The sequence below is a fragment of the Ceratotherium simum genome, chromosome X (genome assembly GCF_057802395.1).
Source record: "Ceratotherium simum simum isolate JZ-2026a chromosome X, ASM5780239v1, whole genome shotgun sequence".
Lineage (NCBI taxonomy): Eukaryota > Metazoa > Chordata > Mammalia > Perissodactyla > Rhinocerotidae > Ceratotherium > Ceratotherium simum.
This window is the reverse complement of record NC_141940.1, coordinates 102,722,641-102,747,704: the sequence shown is the minus strand read 5'-3', so window position 1 is coordinate 102,747,704 and position 25,064 is coordinate 102,722,641. Positions and strand designations below refer to the sequence as shown.

Below are 25,064 nucleotides of genomic sequence, written 5' to 3'. Positions count from 1 at the left end.
ATGAAGGCTGATGGATGGAAAAACACAACATTGTGCAGCTGAGTTTCTTTCTCTCCCCCTCATGCTGGGTGACTGTTCTTTTATTTATCTACAATTAGGTTTCCTAGACCACAGCAACACTGCTCTCCTTCACTGTAACTGCATGCTGTCAAGTACGCGCCAAGCTGATTGACAAAGAATGACAGGTTCTCTCTTTCCATTCGGAGCTAATCAAGGGCAGTCCACCAAAAGGGGGCTTTTTCCTGATTTAGAGATTTATGGATTTCAAAAATAATCTGTCTAAATATACAAAGTATAATACAGTAGTGATTTTTAAACTGGCAAATATTATGAAACCAAGATATAATCTACCAAGGTACATACTTGGAATGTTCAAGGCCCACGAAAGAGTGGACATAGGTGTGACCATCAAGTAATGAGACTGACATCCAGAAGCCACTCCTAGAAGCCCTCCACTCATCAAGAAGGGGTTTCAAAGTCTTTTTGGCAGTAGAATTCTTTTGGCAAATGAAATCTTACCAAAACCCCCCCCAACATATTAATTCATTCATTCAGTAAATATTTACGGAATATAAGAGCACCTATTATATTCTAAATACTGGTTAGGTACTAGATATATAACAGTGAATGAAACAGACAAGATTTCCCTGTTCTCGTGAAGCTTACATTCTAATGGGGACGATGGATAATAAAACATAAATTATGGTACATCAGAGGGTGAAAAGTGCTAAAGAGAAAAAAAAAATAAAGCGTCAGGTGGTGATAAGAGATGTATGTGTGGAGTAAGGGAAGATAGGAGGTGGAAATCTGAGAAAGTACCTCCAGGGAAAGCCTCACTGAGAAGGCGGTATTTGAACAAAAATTAGGAGGAAGTGAGGGAATGAATCAAGCAGCTATCTCAGGGAAGAACAATCCACGCAGAGGAAACAGCAAGTGCAAAGGCCCTGGGGCATGAGTGTCTGGCATGTTCAATAAAAAAATAAGAAAGCCAGGGTGAGTGGAGCCTAGTGAGCATGGGGAAAGCTGCAGGAAGCAAGTCAGAGAGGCTGGGGAGGGTAGGTCCTTCAGGGCAACTGTGTGAGGACTTTAGCTGTTACTCTGAGTGAGATTAGGAACCATAGGAGGGTTTTCAGCACAGGAGTGATGTGATCTGACTTATTTTTTAATAGATCATTCTGGCTGCTGTGTTAAGATTAGACTGAAGAAATGTAGAGAACAGAGAGTAGTTATGAGCAGATTCCCAAGGGGGTTAGTTAAACCTGCATTGCTTAGAGGAAAGTACTTATTTGTGGCAATCTGCTACACTTTCTCTGAAGATCTTTATAGGTACAGTTCTTAAGTGAGGACTAAATCTCTGCTCTGGTTTACTAGCAATACAGAGCGCTGCTTTAAGCAGAGTCAGTTATTGAAACTGCTACTCCCCAGGTTTTACTATGTTCCTGAGTCCTTAGTGGTGAAAAGTGTGGGCTCTTGAGCCTGGCTATCTAAGTTCCAATCCTGGCATGAATTGATTATTTGCAACGGAGCCCATATGGCTCATAAATCCTAAAATATATTCTAAAACCTTTGCTATCTGGCCCTTTACAGAGAAAGTAGCTAACTGCTGATCTAGAGAAATGGTTAGCTTTGGGATTTGTGGCCCTAAAAACCTTCAGGTACACAGAAGAATTATATGGGTACTTATTTTTAAAGATAAAACATGAGAGACATATTTTGCCTTTTATCTCTTTATATAGACTCACAGAGAGAGTCAGACAATTTATAGTTATACTTTAGAGCAGGGCTCAACAAATATTTTCTATAAGGGGCCAGATAGTAAATATTTTAGGCTTTGTGGGCCATATGGTTCCTATCATACCTGAATCCTGCCATTGTAGTGTGAAAGCAACCACAGACAATACATAAACAAATGAGCGTGGTTGTGTTCCAGTAATACTTTATTTACAAAAACAGGTGGTGGACTGAATTTGGCCCTTGGACTATAAGGGCCAAATTAGTTTGCTGTTAGTTTGCTGACTCCTGCTTCAGTGTATTACAGTGTCACTGTAAGTAATCAGACCAGGGATAAGAATATCTGGGTTCTAGGCTTATTAATTCATAAGTTGGGGTAAGTCACTTAAATTCTCTTAGTTTCAGTATCTTTAATTATAAAATGAATGAAAATGACAGATATTATTGTGGGTAAAGGGTTAACAACACCTTTTGCCCCTCTGCATGAGAATTTGACCTTTGAGGAACTTTGCAGCTATATTCTCCTTGGAAACCTGATAAAGTTGGAAAGTCAAATATGTTAGTAGGCAACATTGCTTCTTCTGGAAAAAAAAAAAAGACTGATTGGTAAATTAAACATGGCTCAGGAGTTCTATGTATGAATTACAAATGTCTAATGGATAGCCATAGTTTTGGAGATCCCCTGAGTGTAGTAACTCTTGTAACTGAGCATGTACCTTGCATGGATCTTGGAAACTCTACCTACGTTCTAAGACATTGGCTCCTGGGGCACATGAGGCTTTTAGACCAGGGTTGACTCAGCACCTCTGTGTGTCTCCTTCCTTTGCACCTGAGCTGTCTTTTGAGAGTGGGCAGGTGCTGCAAAGAGAATAGCTCTTGGATGGCTCTGTGAATGCTGCACAGATTGCTGTGCGTTCTAACCCCACTGAAGAGAGAGGCCTTCCTGGGAAGTCGTGTTTCTGTTCCTGTATCCTTCTAAGCGAATTTGAAGCTGAATGTGGTTAATGGTAGCCTTGTTCAGTTGCACCTAAGAAAAGAAGACTCACTGATGGGCTTTATAGTTATCATTTCTAAGACCCACATTTTACTTCCACAGATTAACTGCTCTGAAATTGGGACACGTTTTATAAATGATGGTGTGTCACAGTCTAATTGGCAGCACTTTTTTCTTAGTGACAGATAAAATAACGATGCAAATTCTAATCAATGGTGTCTTAGAAACAATAAAATATGGTATGTGACCAGGATATTCATAGTAGGTCAGGATTAAATGATTTAGTATATGCAAAGGTAATACTAACTGCTACCATTTATTGAGAACTTACTAAGTACAAACACTCTGCTATGTAGTTAACATAAATCATCTTAATTAATCTCACTCAATCTCCACTGCGGAGCCTTTCAGCAGACATTATTATCATTTTTCAGATTAAAAAACTAGAGTCATGAGAGGTTAGGAAAGTTGCCTAAGGCACAAGCTAATATGGTGAATATAAGATTTGAATCCTGGTCTGTCTGATGCATATCCTTCATTCTTAATTATACTATAGGTTCTATGAATTTGTTTAAGTATGTTACATATGTACAATTAGATTTTATTTGATGAATCACAAGGTTTAGAACCAGAACAAACTAGTTTTGATTAACATGTAATTTTCTTTTAAATTGGGGTTTCTCAACCTCAACACTATTGACATTTTAGTCTGGATAATTCTTTGGTGTAGGGGGCTGCCCTGCATATTGTGGGATGTTTTGCCGCATCCCTGGTCACTATTCACAAGATGCCAGTAGCTCTCCCTCCTCCCCCAGGTGTAACAGCCAAAAATATCTCTAGACATTGACAAATCCCCTGGAGAATAAAATCACCTCTGGTTGAGAAGCACTGAATTATTGAATATATGAATGAACCATTGAAAGAATGTCTGCTCATGGTGTACATTTCCAGTGTACATGAAATAGTATGATTTAATAGTATGATTTTATATGAATACATTTCTCTCCTTTTTCTTGTATGGAACATTGTTTGCAATGCCATCTGTTTATACATTTTTTTCAGATGTACTACCATGCACACTGTAACTCTTTTGTTTCTTTGTGTGTGTGTGTGAGGAAGATCAGCCCTGAGCTAACATCCGTGCTAATCCTCCTCTTTTTGCTGAGGAAGACCGGCTCTGAGCTAACATCTATTGCCAATCCTCCTCCTTTTCTTTTTTTCCCCAAAGCCCCAGTAGATAGTTGTATGTTATTGTTGTACATCCTTCTAGTTGCGCACACTGTAACTCTTAAACCACGTTTGAATGTGGTTCTGATGAACTCTAATCATAATTGCATATTTCAGTTTTGGGCTAATTGTTCCTAAAATCACTGCTTTAAATATCCCAAAGGGATTAAGGAACACAGCGGATTCTATGGAATAGAGAAGCATATATAACAGAAAGTCATTTTGCCATGTCTCTGAATTATCTTTTTCTTGCTTTGCACATTCACCTTGGTCAGTAATATTTGCATTATTTTAAACTGATATAGCACAATTCTAAGTTATTATCCATGTGGTAATTGGGCATAGTTCTTGAAGTCTTGATAAAAAGTATTTAAAAAATGTAAGTATTATTAAACACTAGAAGTTTCTTTTTTAAATATAAAAGTTCAGGTAATTTTCAGTAAAAGCAAAAAAAAAAGTAGTTCGATTCTGACTTCATCATTGACACACGCTTCAAATAAAATTACAGATGCTTTGTTTTTTACTAAAGTGATAGGCCAAAATTATAGTCATTATCTAAAACAACTCTTTCTAAATTCTTCTATAACTTGTAAACTCAAGTAATCAAATGGGTAACTGAATTAAACTTGTGTTTAAAAAAATAGCACCCAGGGCCGGCCCCGTGGCTTGGTGGTTAAGTGCGCGCGCTGCGATGCTGGTGGCCCGGGTTCGGATCCCGGGTGTGCATCGAGGCACCACTTCTCCGTTCATCCTGAGGCCGAGTCCCACATACAGCAACTAGAAGGATGTGCAGCTACGACGTACAACTACCCACTGGGGCTTTGGGGGGAAAAAATAAAATAAATAAAATCTTAAAAAAAAAAAAAAAAAAAATAGCACCCAAAATATCTAAAGTTTCTCTTCTGAATCCTTTTTTCTTAAACATACATAGAAAACAAAACAAACACGAGGGTTTCTGGAATCAAGGAAAAGAAAGCATGATGGCATAAAGCCCCTTCTTTGGTTCACACAAAATGTCAGTCTTCATTCTGGGTCCCAGGTCTCAGCTAGCCTGCCATACTTAATTTTTATATTCTTGTAACTCCCTGTGATTTCTGCTACTCCAGCTAAGTGAACATTTTCATTGGTTTCCTGTAGAGTCAGTGATAGGGTTTTGGATAAGGAATTGTGGACCTGTATTTTAGATGCATATAACTGCTAGAATCTAGAATATACAGAGAATTCATATTAATCCGTAAGAGAAAGGAAACAATCCAATAGAAAATTGGACAAAGTATTTGAAGAGTCAACTGATGGAAGGAAAAATCCAAATGGTCAACAAACATGAAACTCTGTCAAGCAGGGCTATGCAAATTAAAATAATAAATTCATGCCATTTCCTGTTGCTAGCGGAAAGAAATTTACAATGTATAATGAAGATGTGAACACTCTAATGAGTCACCAATTTTACTTTTAGGTAGTGTCACATGGGTTTATGAGGAGATCTACAAAGAGTATTCTTTTAGCATTGTTCACATTAGTGAAAAACTGGGAACAACCCCAATGATCATTCATTCCTAATCTCATAACCCTAATGATTGTTTTGTTCTTATTCAAATCAGAAATACTTTTAACAGATTACTTCCCTATTCTAAAGCCACTAAAAATCATTGTTCTTATTTTGTATGGTGTCCAAAATTCTATTTAACTTAGTTGTAAGCAAAGTTAATGCTTCTATTCATAACTGACTCATTGAAGATACTAAAGATAATAAAAAATAATGCTGTCTCTAACAAACCCAACTTCAGCTATAATGGCATACACAGTATAACATCCGCTTAGTTTTGAGTGAAGCACAGGAGGGTGTATGTGTGTATGTAGGTGTGCATAATTTTGTATTTGTGTTATCTCTCCAATTATGCAAATCACTAATACCTATTACTATGCTAATACTAGAAGATATATTGTAATAAATGTTACCATAAATTATTAATTTTGTATTTCTTATCACCAGTTTCATCAAATAATTTAAAAGACAGAGATGACTACCTATCCATTCTCTCTCCACGTTATTCACAAAAGTTCTCTCAAAAAAACTTGAAAATTAAAAATATGTGCACACGGCTTTGTAATTTCATGGGTCAATAAGTAGAATCTTAGTTGTATATACATATTCTTATGAGTTCTCCCATATTTTGCCTTTTGAATGCTTAACAAAATTATTAATTTCAAGAAAATCAATCTCATTTTAATGACTAGTATATTACATAATCAATTATTATAAATGCATTTTGAGCTTTTTAACCTTAAAATTAAAACTATTATTAAAATAGTCCAATTTAAATAATTATGGCTGCTTTTATTAACTATATACTTTGTGCCTTTTTATGATCAGTAATTGCTGAATAGTCACTATGTCCCGAGGAGGCAACGAAGTGTTCAGAAGTTGGAGGCTGCAGCTTCAGAAGTATTGGACATGCAAACTCTAAGTTTTTAACGTTTGTTATTTTGAAATTACAGAGCAAATTAAATGCCTTTACAATGGGTGATAATTTAAGGTGTTTCTTTTTCAAAATATATATCAGATGTATACTGAAGAACTTGGTAGCCTCCATAATAGGTATAACTCCATATATATTTCCAGTATGTGAATGAATGAGTCTAGTCACACTAATGCTACTGCTCAAAGAAGAATCAGGAAGAATGAGAGAAAGATATGACAAGGAGAACAGCAGATATGTGGCAATTTGGAAGTATTTGGAATACAAAGGAGATTTCTAAGTTGAGTATAACTGACTAAAGAAATTAGTAACATAGCTAATTTTGTCTATTAGATGATAGGAATACTTACAACATACAACATAGAATTGTATTTGTTAATTAGATGTATAATAAACTCATTTTCAATGACATAGAAATTAATATAATAAGTAAAATCTCAGGATACAGAACTGTATATTCAAGAGAAAATATCGCTGTGGCATTTCTAAGCAAATTTAGTGCACAAAGTTTGGTTGTCTTCATTGGGAATAATCATGTGACTTGTGATACATTTTCCCACTAATAAAATCTAGTTTTTCTCTGAATTTAAATATTTCAAGCATTCCTTAAAACTCTATCTTTAGAATGCTATAGAGTTTCATTAGAGATATTCATCTTGAAATTAATTTCTACCAATTGTTTTGGTAAAATGTTTTTAACTCTGAAATATGAGTGGAAGTTTAAATTTGTATAGGTTTACGAGATGAAATTTGAACAGTAAAATAGCTTTACTTGAAATAAGTATTCCTTAAAGTGTTCTTGAATGTTAAATGATTTTTCTATGTATTTATCTTTTCTTCTTCTTTTTAAATAAAATCACAAAGATTAAGGCCATAGCTTCTCTTGCTTTTGTTTTTGCCCACAACACCTGATACAATGTTCTATCTGTAAACACCAGGTCCACACTCTCCCCCCGCAAAAAAGTCTAACGAGTGGCTTTATGTTGCTGTAACTTCTTGGCAGTCATCCTTACCCATAATGATAGTTATACTTGCTTTTAGAGGTGTCATAATCACGTATTTAGATTTTTAATTATTCTTCAGTGGTAACTCAGATTTAAGGATTCCTTTAGCAACCAACACAATTTAGAGAGCAGAACATGGCATTTCCTGATGAAAATACAAGTTCACAGCCACAAGGTCAGTAGGGTAGACAATAACCAGGCAGACAAGGGGCATTGCTGCAGAGACCAGAGGGTCAAGGAGAGTACAGAGACCTGCATGGGGACGGTAGGTCATGTATGCCATGTAATTTTCCCTCACCTGTCAATCCAGATGTCATCCTAGAGAGGAGCAGGAGGGGAGCGAAGGAATCTGAAAGACTGGCCATTTATCCAAGAGATACCAACTCATATAAAGAGATTGGTAAACTTATTTCAGAGTGAGGTCCTTTTTTCTCACTACCCAACATTGGAGAAGTTTATGAAGATCAGTGAGGAATAAATAAAGAAGTTGCATTTGTGTGACTCAATATTCGACCCAAAGACATATCTATCTAACTCCTCCTGCATATTTATTATATTTATGACTATTTGCCTACTTAAGAATCTATGACAGTGTTTCTCCAAGTGTAGTTCCCAGACCAGCAGCATCAGTATCACCAGGGAACTGCATTTTAACAAGATCCTCAGCTTTTTCCACCCACATTAAAGTTTGAGAAGCATGGCTCTAGAGAGCACATGCTAGAATTAGGAATGGATAAGTGTCAACCTCAGAATTTTAATTCATTTCCATACTTGTCTTATGGATATAACATTTATCTTTCAACAATACAGCCTTAGGAATAAACAGCTTCAAGGATACAGCTTTTTGAGACAGACAAATAAAAAAGGTGGCTGTAACTTTTTTTTTAAGTTATGATTAGAAAAATGGTACTGTTTTGAATATCGCAAATCGCAAATGCACAGCATTTCTGAATGTCTCTGAAATCTCACCCTGCTATTTTCTACCAACATAGACTGCCACCAAGGGTGGTAACTCGCAAGTTCAAAACCTTCCTTATTTAACTTCCATTGTTTCTACCCTGTATTCTGTCTGCCAATCAATGCCATCCCTTGGGCAATATAGTTGGTGAACAAGGTGGTTCACTCATTCACTTTAACAGAAGTTGTTTGAAAAGTATTGGAAGTGCCCCCATCTTTCTCCTCCACACATACTCAGAAAGGGATGGCATCCATATGCAGGGCAGAGCTTTCTTTTGAGAGAAATTAAAAAATAACGATAACATTCCTTCCAATGTTCTCACATAACCTACTCCAAAGTATCATTACGTAAACTTGCTTTTAACAGAGCAGTGGAAGACTTCTAAGTAAAAAATTAAAATTGTAGTGCGGTAAAAGCATGATTTCAAAAAAGTATCAAAAAGGTTTAGGGTGACAAAATGGCTTTTTAAGGTATATTTGGAGCAGTAGGATGATCAAGGAAAGGATAGGTCTGCTTTTGGAGGACATGGTATAATATTGGTGAATGAAAAATAAAAGGGGGAACCCTTTAATTCCTCTTGGGTTTGTTTCTTGTCAGTCAAGAGGAATGATATTCTGACTGCAAAGAATAAAACAAATAGCAATGAGAGGGAACTGGTGCCCAAGACTGGTAAAGAGATTAGAAAGTCCCCAGCTGCTCAGAATTAACTCTCTTGATCTAGATAAATTACATCTCAGGACACTAATAAAATTGGCAAGTCAAATGGCAAACCACTATGGGTGGTCTGAAAGATTGGGAAAGTGCAGTTCTGATTTTCACAAGGAAAAATAAGATGTGGGAAGGAGATTTTAAGCTTCCAAATAGTTATTTAAGATAGAAAAAGAAAGCAAATATGTACAGACTTGTTCCAATTTTTTAAAAAATTAAGTCTGTACTTATTCTATAATTTGTCATCACGCTGAGTTTCTGTACAGGATTGTTTGCTAAGAAGGGCAAAGACCATTCCTATGCAATTCAAAGTTTGTTTTAATATTTGGGTTAAAACCTTAAGACTAGAATCTATTTGTCATAAGAAACAATCATTAGAATCCTTGTTGTAAAAAATCATGTTTTCACTTCAAGTTGTAAACTGCATTTGTCTCAATAAGAAAAAGACCAATAACCGGACAGAAAAAAATTGGCCACAAATGTAACAAACAGTGTACAGAAAAGGAAATATAAATGATTCTGAAACATTTTTTGATTCTGAAAAATATTCATCCTCGCTCAGAAGAAGAATGCAAATTAAAATTACGAGATGGCATTTTTTTTTTCTTGCTTTAGCAAAGATAAAAAAGGTTGATGACACACTGAGTTGGCAGAGGTGTGAGGGACAAAAACTCCATATGACTGATGGGAGTGCTCTATGAAGAGCGATTTGGCCATACCTACTAAAATAACAAATGCCATTTTGACCCAGCCATTTTACTTCTAGGAACTTATCCTACGGATATACTTGCAATGTGTGAAATGACATGAGCACAAAGTCATATGTTGTCATATTGTAGCAGGAGTAAAACTTGAAAACACACCAAATGTTCATTAATTGGAATGTTGGTTAAATGAATTATAGTACATCCTTAGAATACAATAGTATGCAATTGCAAAAAATGAGAACACTCTTAAAATGTTAATACGGAAAATAATTGTCAGTATATATCATTAAGTGGGAAAGAAAGGTGGTGCAGAAACGGTATTTATAGTATTCTACCACCTGTTTTTTTTTTCTTTAAAAGAGGACAGCAAAAGGAAAGAATATATACACAAACATACACACACTCACATCCCATCATTGGATGCTATCAAAGAAATTGATAACATTGGCAGCCTATGTGGAGAGAAACTGGGTAGCTGAAAGATGGAGATGCAAGGGAGGATTTACACCCTATTATGCTTTTGAATTTTGTACCACAAGGAAGTGCTAACTTTTCAATAAGTAAATAAAATGATTGACACTTTTCAAGTTTGTCATAGAAGGATGAATTTATTCTCAACTTTGTAATAATTAACCCAATATGGCCTTACTGACAGAGTACTAATTAATTCATTTTGTATAAAAGGAATGTGCAGATTCTCTTAAAATTAGAAACAAAAATACAATGATATCTAAATGAAAACAACAGTTTCACCAAACAATACTTACCCATATGACACCATGTACAATGTTATAATTTGTAATATATTCTACTCTACCCTACACTATCTCATTCTACTTCATCTTATCCATTAAATTGATTTAGTAACTCATCAATAGGTCACTGGCAACAACTTGAGAAACAGTTCTTTAAATTATCTCCTCCTCTTCATCCCTATTACCAAAGTCCTCATCCGGGACCTTGTTTCTCCTCCACTATCTCTATAAGCTCCTGACTACACCCCCCCTTTTGGTACTACGCTCCTCAAATTTGGGAGTTTGGCAGTCACTCCTCTTTGATGATGCTCACATCTCTCAAAGACAACGTCTAAGCTCCGTAGCACAGCAGACAATCCTCACCAAAACAGAGTTACAATTCAACATCACTGAATTTGTTTTTCTTCCCACACTTCATACTATCAATCACTTCCATATCTTTGTTTTTGTTGCCTCTTCTCTTTGGAACCCTTTTCCTTTCTCTCACATACATTTCACTTTGTTAATTCCTACTCATCTTTTAAAGATCCAGCTCAGGCATCGTATCCTCCAGGAAGCCGTCATGAGACCAGAGCTTCTCAACCTTTAGAAAGTGAAAGTATCTTCAGGAGGGCTTATTAAAACACAGATTCTTGGGCTTCACTCCCATCTATTCTGATTCAGGAGGTCTATGGAGAGACACAAGGATTTGCATTTCTAACAAACTTCTAGATGCTGGGGCTGCTGCTGGTGGTCTGGGTACCACACTTACTTCAGTAGCTGTGCCCTAAACAATACCCCGGCTGGGTTGGGTATCACTCTTTTGATATCACAGCATCCTAGAAGCATACTCATTACACTGCATTGTAATTGTTTCCGCATTGATTGCACTTAGTACACTGAGGCATATTTATACACCAACTCACCTCTAAGCAAATTGAGAATGAGGGCCACCTTAACATAGTAGAACATTGTAGTTAAATCAACAAATGGTTTGCTAGTTGAATAGAAATTTCATTAGCTTAGCCTCATATCTTTCTCTGCCTAGAGAGATTGATCAGGGATAAATTCAAATAAAGTTCATGTGCATTTCAGCAACATATTTGATACAAAGTCTCCAAATGAATGCTTGTGGACAGAATGGAACAATATGAACTGGGTAGGAAATAAAGCAATTGGAGTTTGGTAACTAACTGAAAAATTGCCAAAGGAAATTGATGGTTGAATTGATGTCAAACCAGAGGGAGGTTTCCAGTGATGTGCTGCAGGGCTCTGCCTTAGGATTCAGTCTATTTGAGAATTTTTTTCACAACACAGATGTAGTTGTAGAAGGCAAACATATCAAACCTGAAGTTGAAAAGAAACTAAGAGATTGCAGTACATTGCATGGTAGAATCCAGACCTGAAGATCACCTCCTCTCCATCTCTACTATCAACTGGATTGATGGGTTAACAAATTTATTAAGGCTTCAAGTAGTCAGGGGTTAAGAACAGGGGGAAAGTAGTAAGGGGGTCAGAACAATCAGAACTGAGGCAGGGGAGGCTGTGAGCAGGAGACAGTCAGTGATTGGTTAATGATAGTCCTTCTCCAACTTTACAAAAGAAAAGCATGCTTCTTCTGATATATTCCAATGGTGCATTGTACCCAAGACACATTTATGCCAAGCCAAATTACAATTCAAAATACTGATGACTGAAATCCTCTTTTAATCAAGGTACTATCACTTACCCATCCATCTTATTAATGCATTCATTTCCAATAAAAAAATCTACTGAGTATGTTTAAAAATTGTGTATCAAAAGTTGCAGATATTTAGGTAATTTGGTTATTACTAGGTCTATTGCTATTAATAATTGTAGATATAACTCAATATATAAAGGATTTAAAAAATACTTAGAGCCTTATAGTCACAGGAAATTGTTTTTAAAAATTGAATTTAAATCCACATAGATATATTTTTCACACAGAAGTATGATACAGTGGCTAATAAAAGACTTTACAGCATAAATATATATTATATTAGGACACAATTCTTTGGGGAAGTAGAAGGGAAGTATGATTTAAGAATGAAAGAATGATACGATGAGCTTGTTTCATGTATTGTTTTTTTTTTTTGGTGAAGAAGATTGTCCCTGAGCTAACATCTGTGCCAACCTTCCTCTACTTTGTATATGGGATGCCACCACAGCATGGCTTGATGAGCGGTGTGTAGGTCCACGAACGGGATCTGAACCCGTGAACCCTGGGCAGCCGAAGCAGAGTGTGCGAACTTAACCACTACGCCACCGGGCTGGCCCCTTGTGTACTTTTTTAAGTGGATGATGGTAGATATCATATTGCTGTGGTACTTGGGTGCCACTGGATGCATTCAAAAGAGTAACATAACACTTTTTAAATGTCAATATTTACAATACGCCAGGGGAGAAAATAGATGTCAACTTCAAAATGTGCAAGAGGATACTCAATTTTCTAAACCATTTTGAGAGTTTTATAAGCAGAAGCTTCTGAATACCACTGCAACAGGTTCATTTGGAGCCCCCGTCCTTGGCTTGGCAGGGGAGGAAGAAAAGCACTTTTCTCCCCTCCCTCGGGAGGAAGGAAATAGTAAAAGCCATATCAGTTTCCTCTTGGCCAACAAACTGTTAGTCCTATCTGAATTGCCTGTTCCAGGAATTCTAAATTTGAGAAACTCTTCTCAAGTTTATAATCTTCTCCTTATGTGGGCAATTTGGTTTGGTGAATGATGAAAATCTCAAGACTAACTGCAATCTTTTTTGGAGTGGTTTTCTGGTAGCAACTTGCTGCTTTCTTTTAAAAGAGGGGGTATTTCACAAGTCTAATTTTTCTTCTTAGGGGTTCTTGTCAAAATTCAAGTTACAACAGGAAAGGTCTCACTCACCATCTCTTTCTACTGCCTTAGGAAAATGTGTTTCCACCTTAATTTTACCTTAATCCAATTGAGTCCCAGGGAAATTGGCTTCATTTTTTATTTTTAATGAAGAGGAAGGTCAGGTTAAGGGTAAGTGAGTTAAACGATGTCATAAAGCTAGTAAGTGTCAGAGCTGGGATTCAAACTTGGGTCTTTTGTTTCTGTCCCCATTTTCCAGCTACCTCAACTAAGCAATGGTTTTTGGAGTTGAGAAGTGGGGTGGTAAGTAAGAGGAAGAATTAGAATCTCCAATGTTCAAAGGGAAAAGTTGATGCTTAATTCCATTAAAATACAGACTTTTCTACACACTCAACAATCTTCAAGGTTTTATTGGAGCCACAATTATACCCTTGCTCAGAACCAACCTAAAATCAGGGGAGTTTTTAAATTTCACTAAACCTCTGTCTAGTCGCATGATGAATGAGAATCTTGTGCCTTTTTGTCCAATAACTTTCACCCACTATTATTCAGGACACATTCCACAGAAATATTTTCATACCTAATAGAAAACACTAATTTTTTTTTTCTAGGAAAGAGGATTAGACATAAGAGGTCAGCGTCCTTTTCTCTGTTCCTCACCTCCCCAACACCACCCCTTAAAAAATAAAAATAGGGCCAGCCCGGTGGCATAGTGGTTAAGTTCATGCACTCCACTTTGGTGGCCTGGGGTTCACAGGTTCACGTCCCGGGCATGGACCTATGTACCACTCATCAAGCCATGCTGTGGCGGCGTCCCACATACAAGATAGAGGAAGATGGGAACAGATGTCAGCTCAGGGCCACTCTTCCTCAAGCAAAAAGACGAAGATTGGCAATGGATGTTAGCTCATGGCCAATCTTCCTCATAAATAAATAAATAAATAAATAAATAAAATAAAATAAATCAAATTATCTTATTCAGTTTAACCTGAGCTAGTACACATCTATCTAAGGCAATAACTATTTGAATGTGAATTATCTCATTCCAAACAGTGAAGTAGATCAGATTAATCTCTGAAAAGCTAATTTTGTGAACACGGACTACACTCCTGACTGACTTACTGGGGATCCACTGGGGAGTCCAACTCAAAATCCAGTGCTCCGGAGGACTGTCTGTGGAAGCATGGTAAGGACAGATTTTGATTCTTAGGATTCTGAGTATACTCTTGAGGCTGGGTTAGAGACCCAGACTTCTTTGTTTGAAAGCTACCATTGGTTTCAGACATGGAAAATTCTCATTGAGATCTCATTTGGTTGAACTTCAGTTCTTTGGTATCGGTAGCACTCTTTCTCTGTAGAGATCTCATTTGAGTTTTCTTTCTTTGTTGCTGTTACTTTGATTCCTTCCTTCCCCGTGGAAAATTCTCACTCTTCTTATTCTCCTTCTCTGTAGACTACTGCTGTGGAGCTGTCTGCTTCCCTCCTCGTTGGTCTGATTTTACTAAAGATAATTTGAAATTTCAGTGACCTCTTTGGGAAACTTAAGATCTCCCCAAATAGACTCATCTAAGACCTCTCCCTTCCCACTACCTATGCTCTTCCATCCTTTTATCACCTTCGATCTTCCCTTCAGCTCCCTTGAATTCTTTGATATACTCCCTTTCAAAACCTTTATCTCCTCCATCCCTCTGTCCACCCCTGCCAGACCTCTCCCTTCCCACTCCAGCCCTTCAACTTCCTATAGTCACTTGAGCTTTATGTTTCCTGCCCCCATAGGGGGCTCTCAAGGGACTTAGGCATACCAAAAGTAATCACCTAAAGCTGAAAGGCTATTTGGAAACAAACCAGATATTTTATATACTCAGATGGGCTTTGGAGACACTCAGAGAGCCCCTTAGTATAGCCTCAGTCACTCATCCTAATTTTAGTCCACAGCCTCCATTAGATTACATATTTGGTCCAAAGAAATTCTTAAAAGTCTCCTCCACAAATATTGGTTAGGAAGTTATAGCCCTCATATTGAGCAGGTAATCTCAACTTGTATTCATAAACTTTGCTAGTCTGCTACAAAATGCTAGTATATGACAGTTCACATTTATCCGCTTCCTAGTTTTCTAAGTAAAATAAAAGTTATTAATAGTTGAAAACTATAATCAATATAAATAAATGAAACTTCTAAAAACAATAAGGTCAAAGAGAAACAACTTTGTATGCAACGTATGCAAGGTACATAGCATATGTTTTTGTTAAGCAAGAAGAGAATAATTTTTTCCTAAGGTAAAATGACTGGTTGTTCCAGAAGGAAGAAGAGGAAAAGTGTAGGACAAAATCTGAATGGATATAAAAAGTTGGAGAAGGTTTGTGAAAAAGGAATTTTATGTCATGTGGCCAAGGCTGGCTATGATTAGATAGGTTTATTTATAAGCTTTTTAAAAATAACCTTTAGTATCAGTAGTACACTATTGCAAAAGTAGGTTTAATTTTCTCTTCAGTAAAATGACAAAATTTTCTTGGATTATTGGTCTGTTCTTAATAAGAGATTGTAAAAAGTTTTTCTTTAACTTTTGAGTAATCTACCTAGGCAATAATGATTCTGTGTCTTACCAGAATAATTTCTTGTGTTTTATGTTGATTTTATCATGTCTTTGATTATTTAAGAGAAATGAGTCATCACACTTTTGAAAGAGCCAGAGTCTTTTTCAATCATGTTACCTCCTATATTTATTTTTGAAATCTTTTATTGTCATTTGGGTTAAATTGGTAGCCAAGCATTGTTTCAGAGATCCATGATCCTATTTAACCAAGTATTCAAATCTTTTCACATTTTTGACAACCTTTGATATTTTGCCTTCCACAAATCAAATTGTAAATGAAATCTTGATCTCAAACTGACTTGAAAATCTCAAAAGATTTGTTCTCTCACCTACTAAAGGGAGATATTAAAAATAGTTAGGTTTTATTTGATACATTGATTTGCATGAAAAGCATCATCAAATGAGAAGAGTTGCTTAACCTTCCCTAGGTTGTATTTGTATGGGTCAAGTGTTATTAACATAAATACTTCAGTAATTGTATGAAGTTACTAGAAATTTGTTAATGCCCTTACTGTCCATGACACGTCTTGTTGCTTTGGCTAATATTAGACAATGACTGTATAACGTTAGTCATAATTCTAGTTATTACTTTAAAATGTTGTGTGCCACAGAAATAACCAAGTTGCGTTGTCAAATGAACTCTCGTCAGATCTTTAACCACGGCTATTTGAAGACTTTTGTCATTTACAGATAGTTATAGTTGTAGTCTGAGGCTTCCCTGAAAGTGCTTGCATCAGCTACAGGCCAGAATGCTTGTCTTCAACAAGAAGGGACTGTCTCACAGACCCATGGAAAGGACTATGCCAGGTACTCTAGGGCACAGGCTTCTGATGGCTTTCCTTAAATAACTCCGAGACTATATCACTAGACTGAGTTAGGATTTCCAGAACTCCAGTGGAGAAGTTGATGGGTTTATGAAGCTGCTAACCCGAGATCGAGGAAAACAAATATCAATTGCATAGAACTGAATGAACTGATGGAGGATGATTTGATCAGGGCTTTTGTTTGGAATATTGCTGATGCTTTACTGTTCTATTTTCTTAATATATGGAACTCCTTTTTCTTTTTTCTTAAGCTATCTTTAGCTCATGGCAATTTAGTAGATTATACTTTCATAAATAGAAATGAAACGTTTATCTTTTTCTCCCTGCCTAATCCCTCTAGAACTCAGAAACTCTTATTGAGTATTCTTATTTTCATGGCAATATAATTTACCCGCATAGGTTCAATAAAAATCTGTTATTCTTTTTTTTTTTTTTGTGAGGAAGACAAGCCCTGAGCTAACATCCGCCAATCCTCCCCGTTTTTCTTGAGGAAGTGTGGCCCTGAGCTAACATCTGTGCCCATCTTCCTCCACTTTATGTGGGATGCTGCCACAGCATGGCCTGACAAGCGGTGCGTCGGCGCGCGCCCGGGGTCCGAACCCGGGCCGCAAGCAGCGGAGCGCATGCACTTAACCGCTAAGCCACGGGGCCGGCCCCCGAATCTGTTATTCTTGTAACAGGACATAATTAAGAAAATTGATTATATCACCAAGGCTTTGACTGGAATGTCATATTTGAGAATGATGTGCATAGTATTAAGGAACCACAGTTGACTTTTGGGAGACAATGCTTACAAAGCCGGCTTGGGAAAACTGACCTTATAGGATGTCCAATCTTACAGATGAATAAGGAAGGTCACTTCCTGGCAGGACCAGGATCTTAGGATATTTTGAGGACTTTGAGAATAGAAGAATTCACCCAAAGCTGCAGGTACTGCAGGTAAAATCTGATGGCAAGTTCTTGGCTTGGCTTCCTAACCTCGTGAGACTTTTAAAAGTCAAATTTGAGATTCTTTATGAAAACTTTCAGCAAAACCAACTTTAAAACGCCTGTGTGGTCAACTACTATCCTTGCTGCACCTATGTAAATAAAGAGCCCAGCCTTATTTCATAAACAAGAATAATCTTACTTCGAGTATCTTTGATCAAGTGGGAGGTGATTGTAGAGAAAAATTTTATGTTTCAATAGAAAACTATAGCACACCCTTGTGGGTTATCAGATTCTAGTCTCGTTCATTGCCTTTGTGCTATTTTGCATTTCCTTGTAAATTATATGATTTTGTTACCTGCCTTTCAATTGGACTGGATCTTGCTGTCTTACACATTTTGTCAGTCCTTACCAAATTTTCAATTTTTGTAGTTTCCTTCAGTATCTGGCTACAACTCTACAAACTAACGTTTCCAATTTTTCTCCTACTCTCCAGACTTGGCATCACTGAGAACTAAAATCTGACTGCCTAGATCCTTACTGAGACTTGAGACCATCTTGTATTTGAACTTTCCCCCCGGGATCCAAAGAAGCCCTGAGAGACGAGGCTGGCCAACTTGATAAACACGTCACAGGACTCACCGGCACAGTAGATTAGGTATGGACAGCCTTCATGCCTGGAGCTGCTGCTGTGTGGGCCGCTCAGCATGTTCACTGGAACTTCCATATCTTTCATGATCTACTCCAGGAAATAAACATGACTGTGGACAATCGTACCAAAACCTCTCTGATGTCTGTGCCATCACCGAAAACATTCAAACTGTCATCAAGTGGCCACTGCCATCCTCATTCCACCATCTAAAGATGTTTCCAACACAACCTCTAAGGAATCTTCTTGATTGGCTGCCGCTGAACTCAGAAACTAGGTTTACAGTCTGCTCCAATCATTAATCTTTGGTTTTCTTCTTCCATAGAAAATTCTTCCTCATTAAGTATCTTATTGCTCACACCATACAGCAAATATCCTCTACTACCAAGTCTCAGAGTCAGTTCAACTAGTCCTTCAACAACAGAAAGCTTTTGAAATGAACTACATGGATTAGCTTTCCTAAGTTGTTCAATGAGAAACCTGGTTTCCCTTGAACAAAAAAGGGGACTGACAAAGATGGCCTTGACATTCTCCTTAGTTTGACTAAACTTTTAAACACGTTTATTCCTGATTATAGGCCTGACCTCTCTTTTCTTAGCGCATTTACTTGAGACAACTTTCCATTGTAAATTCCTCCTCTGCCCTTTGAAAGGTAACTCCTCTACAAGCCAGGAATGTCTTTCTCAAGGGCGTGGGAGCCATCCCTTTGAAATGTAAATATCAGGAAGGATAGCGCCCTGTCTCCTAGTCTGTAGCAGGATAGCAGCCTACCTTCAATAAGTGACAATTAGCAAACACAAATGGCCTAATCACATTGACCAACCTCCCTGCTAATGTCCTCCAGCACTTTTCCACTAGCTCATCCCAATGCTTAAAAACTCTCCTGCCTTTTGTTTCAGTGGATTTGAGTTCAATCTCTCTTCCCTATTGCAATTGTCTTAAATAAAGTCTTCTTCACCTATTAAGTTGTCCAGGGCAATTTTTCTTTGAAACACTCACAGCAATGTGAACACATGCAGAGAAGAATTTAAGCGTTCAGATACTTTATCTTTCAGTCACTACAACTGTGTTCTTTGGTAGTTTTTAGTGTGGATTTGACATTACGGGCAATTAAGTTTCTTACATGGTAACGAAAAGCCAGCAGAGCAGTATGTCATGTTTATTTATAGACCACAGAAGGAAAGTCATTCTTGAAAGGAGGAAAACACCCTCCTTGTCATCAATATGAAAGTATTTCAGTCAATAAGACTTAACATAAAATTATGTGTTTCTCTCCCCCACCTCATATTTTAATTAAAAGTTTGGAAAGTAGTAGTTAGGCAGTTTTATGTCAGATAAATAGTATACCTCCAGCTCATTATTGAAAGTATTCATTAAAGATTAAAAACATAAGACCCTTTATAGAAATTTTAACTGGTCCCTGGTTCTTAGCATTCAATTATCATTTCTGAAATCTGAAATCAACATATTTTATGTCTAAATTGAGAGTACATTTGAAAATCAAAATTCAAAGGCATGCCTTCTAGTGGGCTGACTGATGGGAAAGGGCTGTGATTACGCCTAATTTTCACTCTCTACATCACGATCTCATTGATTATATTTCTCAGCTTGCTAAGTGTTCTGTGAGGTGATTTTCAAGATGAATATTGCTATTTGCAGGATTTCCTGAATAGGAATATTTTGGGAGTAAATTGCACAAACCAAGCGATGTGCAGTCAATTTTCACTCCAGCATAAACAATGTATTAGAATAGAGCCCTTAAGGCTTTTTTTTATTTGGGTTTCATTACACAGCTAGCTGCATTTCATCAATAAGCATGAAGTGCCAAGCAGGCAAAACTGAGGCTCACAGAGAGTATTACATATTTTTCTAACAGGTGCTCAGAGTTTGACCAGAGAAAACAAATGACCTGGATGATAAGGCCTTAGGCCTTTTGTTTCAGAGGTAGCCGTGGACACCATGGCCAGACAAAGACATTTCCGTTACATTCAGGAAATGGAGGCTGCTTGTGCATCTACTTTCTTTGTATTAACTCATTCCTAAGATTTTTAAAAGGTGTTTCTCTGTGTTAAAAAATGGGCTTGTCCTCAAAACTGTTTAAAAATTTTATTTTGGGTTTCCAGTAGTTTAAAGTTAGGCCAAGTCCACTTTTCCATCTTTTTTTAAGTGAAAGAAAAAAGTTTAACCTCTGGAAGCAGAGGGCTATAGCAGGCTGTACAGACTAAAATTACATATCCTATAGCAGAAGAACTCTGTGCAATCTTAACAAATCATTTATAGACAGTAAATATAGATAGAAGCTAGACAAAGAGAGATAAAGAACTATGTAAGTTAGTAAATTATTCACACAGGTCACTATTTCCTGATTACAAGCTAGGGGTCTGAGAATTATGGGGAGAATCTCTCAAGTCATCATCTATATGACTTTTTTATTTTTTTTGCCTTGCATACAGCCACAAGCAGAAGAAAAAGGCTAAAGGAATCTTTTTGAAATCTGCACTCCAGAGAGGAAAAACTCAGAATATGCTCAGGGAACTGAAGCCAAGGAGTTTTACTGCTAGGGAAGAAGCAGCTGCCTCTCCCCTCAGTGATTTAGACCAAGCTGCAGGAGGCAAATATCAAGACTCTTCGGAACTACACACAGCAGTGAGTGGTGACTTGTAGCTTTGATAAGGGAAAGTGACTAACACAGCTGAGAGTGGCTTTCACTCCAAATTGCAAGGACTCATGAACAAACAAAGGCTCAAAGCCAGTTTTCAACATTCGAGAACCATTCTGGGGGCCACAGACTGGGGCTAAAGTCACTTGCTTGAGTCAACAACATCTATTTGTATCAGAGGTTTTTGTTATGTTTTCTCTTAAACACATTCCCCATACAGAGATAGCTAACAGTAAATATACTTTTCATTATTTTAATGAGGAAGCCCATTTTAACTGAAGATTGTGTTTAAAGTAAAGGAATGTGCTTTTATCTGTGAGTTACAAAAAGCTATTTCTGGTTGGGAACAAAGAGTTTATGGCCTTTCCTCTTTGTAATACTAAATCAAGAAATATTTGAGAATATACTAGATCCAAGATAATTGAGCATCTGGCTGAGGTTTTTGTCTATTGGGCCAAGTAATTATACTTGTTTGCTGAGATTATTGAGTAATGAAAAATAAGTATTGATGAGATGCAGTTGCACTGGAGAATGGGCACTAGTCAAATACCTCTGAGGACATTATCTATTAGCTAGGTGGAAAACCTGAAGAGATTCCAAAACTGATGGCTTCCCTGAATGATGATGTGGCTTTGCATTTACCCAGTCTTGGCCCTGTGACCACACATGACCCAAATGCAGAATGACTGGTGCATCAGAAGCCACACCTGGGTGTGTAGACCTCCACTGTGCCATCACCGTGCAGGCTGTGTCGTTACCTGGCCTGTATACTTTCTTACAGAGAACTAAATTTGTTCTGGGTACAGACTATTGTGACTTGAGTTTAATTATCACACTGAACCCAAGACCATGCCGCTGGTTCAACAGCGTGGGTTTTGCACTGATCAAAAGATGTCTACCTGCGACTTACACAATCTCATCTGCCCTTGGGGGGAGCTATCAGAATGGTAGACATAAATGTCAGGAAGGTAAAAGTAGTGGAGTACACTTTGCAAGTATAACTTATTTTAATTGTATCAAACCTCTCTCTGTCTCTCCTTGTCCTCAGTCAAGCCCATCTTTCCTAAACTTTCCCTTTCTCTTCTCTAGAAGATCCTCACACTTCCTTTTATCCTTGCCTTATCTCCTAGCAAAAGAGCAACTGGATCGAGTTAAAAATGTTAGGTTGTTATAATCCTAGAAAGTAAATAAATTGAATAATTTGAGTCAATGAATTAAAAGAAAAACTTTACTCAAAGATGTTACTTAACTAGTCTCAAATTGCCCATCGTTATATTAATTAATAGGCTGTGCTTTCAATTGAATTGGTTTGTTTGATTGGCTATTTAATGTTGTTGGCCCATAGGAGATGCAAAACAGGGCATCATGTTGGGACAAGTCCTTAGAATGTGCTCCTGAGAAGGGAGAAAAGATAGGAACAATCAATGTGTACAGGGACTCTAAAAAGAGGAGATGGTGGTGTGCAATGGGCATGTTCGTCTGGAGCCCTAGGCTTACCTGCAGCATCTCATTACCATTCTGGGTGCCTCGTTACCATCTTTGTTCATTGTTTCAAAAATATTAACAAGTGCCCAACTTACACTGGGCCCTGGGATGGGGGTATTCAGAAATGAGTGAGATAAGGGAGATATGTAAGACGATACCCTCTGCATTCAAAAAACAACGTGATGAGGTACTCAGGTCTGTAAAATTTAAGTGTAAATCAGTGTAGAAAGGCTATAGGGGATGGATACAGAGGTTTATAAGAAACCCTAAAAGGGTTCTTTACTCTACTTGGGGTATGGAAGAAAGCTTTGAAGAAGCAATGACATTGAATTCAGTCTTAAAGGATGGAGGAAAATTCATCATGCCAAAAAAGGAGAAAGAAGTCATTTAAAGAAGAGAGGAGATCAAAAACACAGACATGGCATGAAACCATATGCATATAAAGATATCATATAAGCTACTGTGGCTAGAATATAAGAGGAGGTTGTTGGAAGAGTACGAGGTTTAGGAAGGTAAACTGGAGTCAGTCTGAGAGGGTTTTATAATGTCTGTTAAAAGAGCCTATACTGTATCTTGTAAGCACCTCATCTCCTAAATGACTTCCGTTTTACATAAGGAGTCTACAAACACACATTAAATGCAATTAAAGTAGGGATAGAAAATGGATTGTAGTAACAAATATGATGAAGGCATCCTGGTAATATGAGTTTAGTGAATACATTATTGTTAATAAATGCTGGAAGAAAAAACCAAAAATGCTAGTCAAATAATAATAATTAAGATTATAACAACAACGATGATGATAACGAATGAGAAACTTAGCTCAGTGATATTGTCATTCTTTTGGAAAACAATATTTAAAGCAAAAAGTCCCTACCTTAATGTCAAATGGTCCTGTTTGATTTGGTTGATTGTAAATTTCCAACTGATTCCGAATAGGAGACAGCCACAGAAGCAGATGATTTAATTGTTCTTCAAGCTGTCCAAGATCTTTTATGTGAGCCTCAATTTCTCTTTGTTTCTCAGGTAAGTCTCTAGAAACCTGCAAGGGAACAAATGTCAAAGATTCTCATGGAGTAAATTAATAAAAGAAAAAGAAATATTTTTAGGGTTACTTGTCATAAAATGTAATAGAAATTTAGTAAATTTGGTATTTTAACAGCATGATATTGACTACTTACATGTGTTCCATGTTAGGATTTAATTTATGTATTACAAATCATTAACTAATAGTCTTTCCAAAAATTCTATGCTTTAAAGACAATAAGCCTTGTTCAGACATTCAAAACACACACCCTCACAAATGCACACTCAACCCCAACCAATAAAAATAAAGGAGTGTATTCTTCACTTAACCATTCACTTACTAAACATAATGGTGTGATGTGTATCATATGCCAGACACTCTGCCTTTATACTTGCTTCTAATTTTCTTTTATGTTAAGGAAAATTGTACAAGAAAATTCTTTTATGTACTAAGAAAATTAGTGAGGCAAGCATTTTTGTGAGATATAGTTTGCAGGCCCTAGTATAACCAAGTAAAATAGTATCAGATGATTGGAAGGAGATGTAAAAAGAACATTTGAAGTAGAGTAGAATATAACAATGATTGTTGGTTATTTTTATTAAGGGCTTACCATGTGCCAAGCACCATGTTTGGAAGTTTCGCATTTATTGCCTTCTTTAATCCACCCAACAACCCTATGATATAGATACTATTATTATCCCAATTTTATAAATGGATGATGACATCGGGGTTGAGGAACATGAAATAACTTGGGAAACAGACTGATACGCCATTCAACATTGTAAGGTCTCGAGTTAGGCTGCCTGGTTTTAAATTCTGGTTCCAGCTCTTTTTTAGCACTTTAGCCAAGTTTTCTTTAACTCACGATACCTTCTCTATAAAATGGGGACAATGACAGTACCTACTTCATAGGGTCACTGTAAGGATTAAATAAAGTAATCCATGTAAATAGTTTAGAGCAATACTCTCCATGTTAGTGAATGACAATAAAATCATTAAATGCTAGTGATTATTACCCAAGCTCAAGTCTAAGTAGAGAGCCAGGATAAGCAAGAGTAAAGCCTTTTTCTTCAGACTGTCAAGGGCTAAAACAGATACGGAGGAATAAAAAATGTAAATCTGCAATGGCAACTTTTTATGATATTATTAATAATACTATTCTAATAATATAAACATAACATTACATTGTAATATGAAGACAAATGTTATAATATACATCTATTATATAATATTATCATGATATTATGAATAATACAGAAGATTTTAAAAGTAAACTAGATAAGCACGCTAACATACTAGTCCATCGTCTAAACAATGCCCCATACTTTGGAACAATTGTTTTAGATACTTTAAAAGAACTGTCTAATGAACATCATGTTCTTTAATTGGACCCAAGAGTTGTTGGGTGAAAAGGAGATACATTAAATGGATTAATAACCAATCAATTAATTTATAGGGGAAGGAATTTTATATATGTTCTTATTATATGTAAACAATATGTATTTTG

The 25,064-nt window shown here is 36.8% G+C and overlaps 1 protein-coding gene across 4 annotated transcripts in view; it reads right to left on the bottom strand.

Annotated features, from left to right (window-relative positions):
* LOC101392552 (dystrophin) overlaps window positions 1-25,064 on the bottom strand; it is a 760,070-nt gene that overhangs the window by 681,578 nt on the left and 53,428 nt on the right. For all 4 annotated transcript variants that reach the window (XM_004435057.3, XM_087426760.1, XM_087426761.1 and 1 more), the window contains exon 3: window positions 23,408-23,572. The gene's annotated coding sequence lies outside the window, so the exon portion shown is untranslated. The remainder of the gene's footprint in view (window positions 1-23,407; window positions 23,573-25,064) is intronic.